The sequence below is a fragment of the Oncorhynchus nerka genome, linkage group LG24 (assembly GCF_034236695.1).
Source record: "Oncorhynchus nerka isolate Pitt River linkage group LG24, Oner_Uvic_2.0, whole genome shotgun sequence".
In the NCBI taxonomy this organism is placed as follows: Eukaryota; Metazoa; Chordata; class Actinopteri; order Salmoniformes; family Salmonidae; genus Oncorhynchus; species Oncorhynchus nerka.
Genome location: NC_088419.1, coordinates 48005917 through 48015857, shown reverse-complemented (window position 1 = coordinate 48015857; position 9941 = coordinate 48005917).

Below are 9941 nucleotides of genomic sequence, written 5' to 3'. Positions count from 1 at the left end.
AGATCCAGTGGGATGCATGGCGCTGAGGATGCAAACACTCTTATTTATATTACATCTGTACACCATGAGTGTTGCTTTTACCACTCTCCATCACTGATGTGGAGTACATCTCCGTTGGTATGTTGTTTTGCGCAGAGGGGGTACCTCCTGCCTTTGTTTGTTCACTGTTCCTAGCAGGCTAGTCTCCTTTGCAATCAACTTGTCTGCCAGGGAAATTGATGTGAAGAAGTTGTCCAATAGTCACATTTCTGTCTTTGCCAATATAAGGCTCCATGAGTCTCAAAACCACAATCTCAGAAAGTCGTCGTTGAGCAAGTTTTTTTTTTGTTTGTGTATTTTCTATTTTTTATTGAATACCCGAAACAAACAATATACTTGCAGTGAAACCACTCAACAACTACACCACACCAGTCATCCAACAGACTCCCATTCAGAGCGACACACAGAGGCACCCAGAGTCAACACCCTGCTCAAGGGCACGTTGACAGATCTCCCACCAGGCCAAAAAATATGAACCTGAACCCCCCCAGGTTCCCCCCACAGTCCCCCAATAGCTGTCCCTCAACCATCCGAGACCCCTCCCACAGTCCCCCCACCAAAATACAATTAATTCCTTTCCCCACCCCAAGAAAATGAACTAAAGTGAAAAAAGAAAAAGACAGTAGAAAACAGCAAACAACAATGCAAAAAAAACAAGGGACATCAAGGACAACTAAAATCATAACAGCAATGCCAACTGTATATGTTTGAGTGCATGTCTGGCACTATAACGTGTGTGTGTGTGTGTGTGTGTGTGTGTCCGTGTATGCGTGTATTTGAATGAGAGTGTGTGTACATGCATGTGTACAAACACCTGCACGGCATCAGCCTCAGGCAAACATGCATTAGTGGTAAAAACCCCGCCATTCAAACATGCTTTTTATTATGTTTTATTTTTACTTTATTTTTTACTTTTATCATTGACATTGAGCAAGTACTTGGTTTCAACATCGGCAGCTAACCAAAACTTAACTGAAGTCACATGCACCATTATCAACCTGCAAGGCGCGCATGATTAACATGAGCGCCAACGCTGATGAATAGGCATAACACAAACTCATCCTTTACACTTTTGTTGTTCTAAATTAAACCAACCTCTTCACCCCCATCATTCAGTTAGGCCTTCTCTTTATGCTTCGGGTCCACAGTCAACACACAGCTTCCGGGCTTTTAAATCAGATTGTGAAGTAACTTGCACACTGATCGCCCATTCCATCCATTCCATCCATTGTCATTCATTCAGTGGGTTGGCGTCGTTTGCGTCGCTGGATAGAGTCAAGGATATGTTTAGCGTTATTCTAAAGGCCTACTGCAACATGTAGCATGTTCTCATTTCCCTTACAATATATTTGATTAGTAATAAGAGTTATAGTATATAAAACAGTCCCATAACTGCTTCTTTACAAAATAAAACATAAAAGAGAATGGTATCAACCCGCAAGGCGTGCAGTCAAATTATTTGCTGCTGATAAATAAATTCATCATTACACTATTGTCTTTCTAAATTATTCAACCTCTTCACACTCCTTGTCATTCAGGCCTAATTTAAATTCAATTGTGAAGTAAGGTGCACAATTATCTCCCATTCATCCATTTGGCATTCATTCAGTGAGGAGAGAGAGACGCATTAACGCATGGCTGGGTACCAAGGTCCTACAGCACATTGTCTTGGTGGATTAAGTTAGGAATAGGTGTGAAATACTTTTCTGTTTGTGATTTCAAAATTGACAAATGAGCAGTGTAAAATACAAACATTTAGGAAAAGTCAGGGAAGGAGCAGGACATAGATTTTTTGGGGGTCAGACATTTTTTATTTACAAAATCAAATGTCAGTGGCCTATGGCGGTTCTAGTGTTAAATATCATCAGAAGATGTGGTCTGGAGAATTTTTTTTTAGTGCAATTCCCCTTTAATTGAGCATTTAGAATGAAGAGGGGAATGTGTTTGTAAAACAATGGCCATCAACTGATACAAATAATTATAATTTTTTTCTGTTATTTAAGCCAACTTTTCAGGTGACATTTAATTAAGGGGAAATAATTTGTGTACACATAAGATGCATACGGTTGTCATTAGCATTACTAACTGGCTACAGGATGACGGTGACATTCTGAAGGATCAGGTTTACAGGGGGGTCCGCTCTACAGCGTGCTCTCTCTCATAGAGGGGGAGAGCGGGAAGTTGACTGTTTTATGGTCGGTTATAAAATACGCTGCCCCTATGCTCTGTAGTGTTCGAGATTGGAATGTAAACTTTGGAACACAGAGAGACCCTTGAACATCAAAAGTTTGAATAATTAAACAATATTTCTATTTTTGAGAATGTGGGAGTGGTCCGTGGACACTTAAGGGACAGTCATGTCAAGTGTGTTTCATTTGGTGATCTCATGAGGGACAGGAAACACACATAACTGTATCTCTTAAATTGTACATTCCTCAGCTGTCATGTTTACATCTAAATATTGTGAAACGTATGTGATTAAACATTAAACTATTTGTGAAAAGATGTAATGTGAGGTTAACCTTCTACATGAGACTATGGATTTTCATATAAAGATTAACTAGTCAGTGGCCACACCCCCGTGAGCCCAGACATCACAGTAGGCGTCATAGAACCACCCCTTCATCCACAGAGTATAAAACCCACTTCCTACAAAATGTAAGTCAGAGAATGCCAGGATGGAGATCCACACATTGGAATGGCTACAATTCTATTGGCCACGGAGACCATACAGCGTGTAGTTTTGGCTACACGTCTGTAAATGGTTCAACTCTGAGACTATCGATGACTGCAGAATAAGAGCAAATCTTAGACGTACAATTACTAGTCTGCAGCTGGAAGTCTAGTACGAGAATACCGACAACCACGGAAGCATCTATTCTATGCAACAACCATCTGTAGGCCTGACATATCCATTACAACACACACTATCCAGATCCGCGGAGAAAGATACAACCACAAAGGACATTGTTACTTCTGGGGAAGTTAACCAGAGACTCTCTGATGAACTGACTCTCCAGCAGACGGACCGGTGATTCCAACAGATAAGATAACAACAACATACGGGCGTAAATACAGACATTGCAATTATTCTTGAAAGAGCGGCCGTTCATGTGCAAAGGATTAGCATTTCAATGAATATAATTATCAACTGTGTGTAGTTAATCCATTTTGTCTTTCCCGCTCTCTCAGTCCCCACCCCTTTCCTTTGTCTACCAAGCCGTCATATCGGCTTCGTCCGCTAGGGACCTTTTCTTTGTATCATGTAGTAACCCAAATATCTACTGTTTGTTTGTTATATAATTTTGTGTGATTATTTAGTTAGTTAGTAAGTAAATAAATAATTAAGCCATATTGTATATTGCTGGTTCATGATTAAGGCTCGGGTTTGTGCAGATATCCAATGGTTTGAGATGCTCAGTAATGAGAACTGATGAGGTAATAATTCATTAATAGAAGACTGCAATTGATCAGATATTAAAAATATCTGAAGAGTTATGTTCGGGAAATCTCAACATTTGGTGCTACGACTTCCTAGTTAATTAACGTTTACATGATTAGTTTAATCACTTAATAATTAAATCTAGAGAACTGATTTGATATAAATCAGTCTTCACATTTAATGATAGTCCAGACACGACAAAGGGTTCATAGTGATGTCTGGAATCAAATAAATGGAATAGCATCAAGCACATCAAACATCTGGAAACCAAGTGTTTTACTCCATTGCCATATTCCATTCCAGCCATTACAATGAGTCCATCCTCCTATAGCTCCTCCCACTAGCCTCCTCTGATTTCCAGGTATAGGGAAGGTAAACGATAGGTATGACTAGAGAACCCACTGAAAGGTTCTGCGCTACTGCAGTTACTTACCAGTATGCAATCTTAAGATTCTGAGCTACAGAATGCAGACAGCACAAGAAAACACAGAATACAACTCACAATGATTTATTCTGAGTCTCAAGACTCTATCCAAAGGTCACATCCACTCTATGAATTGTTAAAAAGCAGGCATATCCTGGCATATATTAACTTAATATCCAGATAGATGAATACAGTGCCCAACTAAATGTGTTCAAGACTTGGCTGTCAGGCATAAAGTAAAGTGAAAAAAATATACTTTACCATGTAAAAAAATACTTTTAATTCCACACATTTTGCGAGTGATTTGTAAACAACATCTTCACAATCAAGCCACTGTAGTATCATCCACATCCTTCCATGTTAGAAATTGAGTTCACATAAATGTCAGAACAAAAGATAAGGTACAGACAGCATAGTTTGTGCTGGTTGCATTTACAGCACCCTTTAACAAAGGAATAAACAGCATAGACTGGAAATTGGCTTTAAGGAGATAAGTGTTGTCTTGTGATGGGTCATTCGTGAATGAAGTGCTCTCTTTGAACAGATCTTTTTAGTTTTGCAGCTAAATGAACTTCATAAACAAACATGGAAAATGTGTTATCCTGTATTGCTTACTTGCTATGATCTAAAAACAAAGCCATAGACAAATGTGTTCCAACCATGAGATGGGACACTTAGAAAGTATATGATCATTCAAAACAGAAACAGCTTGGATTCACACTATCCCTAAGTAGTATGTCACTGTCCTGGCTGTTTTATTCTATCGAATATATTCAATTGTATCTATAAATAAATGTTACAATACATTGTTTGACTAACCGTATTGCTCTTGACAGATATGTGACATTATCCTGAATAGAATTTGCTGGGAAATGATCTAATAACATATTAATGATTTGTTATAGGGATTAAGCATATAGGTTGTAAGGATGATTACAATTATAAGATGTCAGTCATGAGATGAGACCAAGCAAGAGTTGGAGTACTGTGGCCTTTTTCTGCCTCAAAACACTAACAAGATTATAGATATAATATGATATGAACCGTGATATTAGTTGTTCATTTCCAACATTTTCTGAGGGCTATACAGTTGTTTGCCAAACTCTCCAACTAAAGCAAATACTCAGTTTCTCTACATAAGAAAAAAAAACAGACTACCCATGTGTTTCAGATCAACACAGCTGCTTGAGTATTACATTATGGAATATTTAACTGGTCCTTAATGCCATAAGCTATGTTTGGAGAGGGCCTTTGTTACACAACCAATAACTGTAGAATGAACGTGAATCTCTGAATCAACTGGCTATATCTATCTGACGAAGATGTTAAAATTGGGATTTGTTATGCAGACTAAAAGATGACCATGACATGATAGGTCTAGTATAACCATCATCAACTGAAAATTCAGTTTTGTTACTTTCTTGCTAAGGGACTATTATTCTTACAGATATTATTACTGTAGGTCCTAGCCTATAATATATCAAGACAAAGGAGATGATTGTGGACTACAGGAAAAAGAGGACCGAGCACGCCCCCATTCTCATCGACAGGGCTGTAGTGGAGCAGGTTGAGAGTTTCAAGTTCCTTGGTGTCCACATCACCAACAAACTAACATGGTTCAAGCACACCAAGACAGTCGTGAAGAGGGCACGACAAAACCTATTCCTCCTCAGGAGACTGATAAGATTTGGCATGGATCCTCAGATCCTCAAAAGATTCTACAGCAGCACCATCAAGAGCATCCCTGCCTGGTATGGCAACTGCTCGGTCTCCAACCGCAAAGCACTACAGAGGGTGGTGCGTACGGCCCAGTACATTACCTCGACTAACCGGTGCTCCCACACATTGACTCTGTACCAGTACTCCCCTTTGTATAGTCTCGCTATTGTTATTTTACTGCTGCTCTTTAATTACTTGTTACTTTTATTTCTTATTCACATTTTTATTTTATTTTTTAACTGCATTGTTGGTTAGGGGCTCGTAAGTAAGCATTTCACCTGTTGATTTCGGTGCATGTAACTAATAACATTTGATATGATTTTGATTTGATCTCTTTCCCAGTTTCACTGTCTCAAAATCAATCAATTGCATGTGGGTAGAGCTTTCTTGAGGTAAAATTAACCTCTGCCATGAGCTATGTGTAATGAACTCTGTATTTGCTTGATAGGGCTTAATTTAGGACCATATAAAAAGTCACAAATTAACTATATTGGGTGAGCAAAGCTTATATTCCCAAATAATTTGACATCAGGTTCCTATGTCTCCCATACTACTGTTTCCAGTCACCTGGACATATTTGGCATAATTGTTTGAGGTTAGAGAAATCCTGAATACCTGTGCCGTCCCTATCCTAAAACCTGATCACAACCCTTAACTTAACCATAACAATTACCTAACCCTAACCTTAACCCTGAACTTAACCATGTTTTGCAGAGCTGGTTAATGATACTTTGAATTGAAGGATCCTGGGCGTGAAATGAGTTCTTGTCATATTGGTCGTTTCCTCAAGCCCAGGTACTGTTCCAGAACTAGACTAGATAAAGAATGTTATACTGAATTGCCATGTAGATTACTGGTATACACCCTCACATAAAAATCGAATGAATTTATGTTAAAAGGAACACATCATCTTACCTGCAAATGTCCCTGGTACATATTGAGCTCAAAGTCAGTTGCTGATTCTCCGACGATGGATTTGGAGGTTACTTTTAGGCTTGCAATACAGATACACTAGGCTACACTGGAAGTGTTCATATGTGCAAAGAGTTCTGGAGAAAGAGGCGGAATGTTTCAAATGCCCCCTCTAGTTGAGGCGTTGAAGGTTTCGCGAAAGGAAAGGAACTGTCCTTGTTTTAGGTGCTGAAACGCAAGAGTTCTTGCCATGTATTTTTTGCCGGTGTTTTAACTGAGGTAGCCCGCCGCGATAAGTGCGCTACCAGACCCCACTTCAACGCGAAGCGCCCAACAATCTTCACTGCGCTGCAAAAAGCTTCAGTGTCCTCGGCTTCAAATGGACAACAATTCCGTCAGTCAAGTAAAATCCCCCTTGTTATGTCTTCATTGTGCACACGAAGGCTCTCCCCCTCTCGACTGTCGCTTAGTAATTGTTTTGACGATTCTCGGTTGATTCTCTTCTTATAATGCACTCATCACTCCTGCTTGCCAACTCCCTTCATAAGGCTTCCTCAAAGATCGTCTATTATATTGACAAGATATTCGAGTGACTGCTCTAACAATGGAAATACATGTCAACAAAGATGGTGGGCAGGTGGGAATAGGCGAGATCAGGATGGGACATTCTAGCCAATGAGAGGGCAGATACTCGTGTGACCAACAGGTCATACAGATAGAGGACTCATCTTTTTATCTGCCATTATAGTGTCTATAACAGCATGGGCAGTGCCATCGAGGCTGTCTCCATTTGAAAGTAGTAAGTGTTCTTCTTCTTCATTGGCTGATTGCTCCCAATGCAAAGGACTTCCCACCCAGTTGACTACTTTAAAATGGTGGAAGCCCTCAATGGCAATGTCCATGGAAAAATATCAGGTTTACAGGGGGGTCCGCTCTACAGCGTGCTCTCTCTCATAGAGGGGGAGAGCGGGAAGTTGACTGTTTTATGGTCGGTTATAAAATACGCTGCCCCTATGCTCTGTAGTGTTCGAGATTGGAATGTAAACTTTGGAACACAGAGAGACCCTTGAACATCAAAAGTTTGAATAATTAAACAATATTTCTATTTTTGAGAATGTGGGAGTGGTCCGTGGACACTTAAGGGACAGTCATGTCAAGTGTGTTTCATTTGGTGATCTCATGAGGGACAGGAAACACACATAACTGTATCTCTTAAATTGTACATTTCTCAGCTGTCAGGTTTAAATCTAAATATTGTGAAACGTATGTGATTAAACAAACTATTTGTGAAAAGATGTAATGTGAGGTTAACCTTCTACATGAGACTATGGATTTTCATATAAAGATTAACTAGTCAGTGGCCACACCCCCGTGAGCCCAGACATCACAGTAGGCGTCATAGAACCACCCCTTCATGGGGTGGTTCTATGACGGAGTCCTCTATCATTATGACAACAGGTACAATAGGGTAAGTTGCAGAAACGCCACAAGCGTCCACTTATATCAGTGCATTTGTAACAACCTGACCATTAGGAAACTTTTATTTCACCACACAAGGGGTAGCCTTGGCGCGGCAGGGTAGCCTAGTGGTTATAGCGTTGGACTAGAAACCGAAAGGTTGCAAGGTTCATATCCCCGAGCTGACAAGGTACAAATCTGTCATTCTGCCCTTGAGCAGGCAGTTAACCCACTGTTCCTAGGCCATCATTGAAAATAAGAATTTGTTCTTAACTGACTTGCCTAGTTAAATAAATAATAAATAAATAAGGTAAAATAAATAAGGCTCACATAGAAAATTTGCAATTACATTTTTTGTTGACCAAATTCGACACTCTCTCATTGGCCTCCATACAAAATTGCTCATTTCATGGGCTTATTTTAGTGGACAGAAATTTGGGCGGAGTAAAACATCTAGCTTTGCCTCTTTGTCTCTGCCTTCCTCCCCTGGGTGCTGCTGGAGCTCCTCCTGGACATACATGCTCTAAAGGAGGCACATGTTGAAATTGGGGGCAATTTGAAACTTGTTTTAGGCGGGGTGCTGCAGACATTAATGTTACTTCTAAAGTTAAAGGCTAATTTTTCAACATTTACTTTGTCTATATTTTCAGGTTTATATGAAGCCTAATAATAACCATTTTCCATCTTACTGCAGCTGAAAACCACTGACTGCACTGCAATTGACCTACACAAACTGGTTCAGAGTACCCTTAGTGCCAGTCAGTGCTATCATGCAAGCAACAAGTTCTCACAGCCTCACGTCAAAATTGGACGTTCATCCATGTTTCTCAAATGTAACAATTTGAAGTTCTTCCAAATGTAAAATGTTGACGTGTTTACGGTTAAGTTCAGGCATTAACTCCGAATTTTCAAGGTTTGGTTTAAGTTAAGGCAACCTTTTATGGGAGTGACAACTAATAGTACTCGATACAACTCAAACTTTCATTAAAACACACATGCAGGGTACTCAATTAAAGCTACACTCGTTGTGAATCTAGCCAACCTGTCAGATTTTTTAAATGCTTTTCGGCGAAAGCATGAGAAGCTATTATCTGATAGCATGCAACCCCCGAAATACCCAAAGGGGACATAAACAAAAGAATTAGCGTAGCCGGCGCTACACAAAACGCAGAAATAAAATATAAAACATTCATTACCTTTGACGAGCTTCTTTGTTGGCACTCCTATATGTCCCATAAACATCACAATTGGTTCTTTTTTTCGATTAAATCCGTCCATGTATACCCAAAATGTCCATTTATGAAGCCCGTCTGATCCAGGAAAAAGCACCTTTCCAAAACGCAACGTCATTTTTTTAAATTAAAAAAGTTGCCTATAAACTTTGACAAAACACTTCAAACTACTTTTGTAATCCAACTTTAGGTATTAGTAAACGTTAATAATCGATCAAATTGATCACGGGGCGATCTGTATTCAATAGCAGCAGGTCTTGAAATCTTGGTCGATATTCTCTCTTCCAAAACTTCCTCCTGTGTACCCAATGACAGGAAGTGCCTATTCTTCATTTCACCAAGGATTAACTTCAACCCAATTGCCAAGACTGGCGACATCGTGTGGAAGCTGTAGGCATTGTAAACTGGACCCTATCTATTTTCCCTTGCCATAGACAATACAGAGACAGGCGGAGGGATATATTTTTTGTGTTTTTTGTGAACAGTTTTCCTTGGGATTTTGCCTACTACACATGTTCTGTTATAGTCACAGACATGATTTAACCAGTTTTAGAAACTTCAGAGTGTTTTCTATCCACACATACTAATCATATGCATATACTATATTCCTGGCATGAGTAGCAGGACGTTGAAAGTTTGCGCGATTTTTTATAAAAATCTGAAAAAATTCACAGCCTCTTTAAGAAGGCATTAACTTCAAATTCTTAAGGTTAGG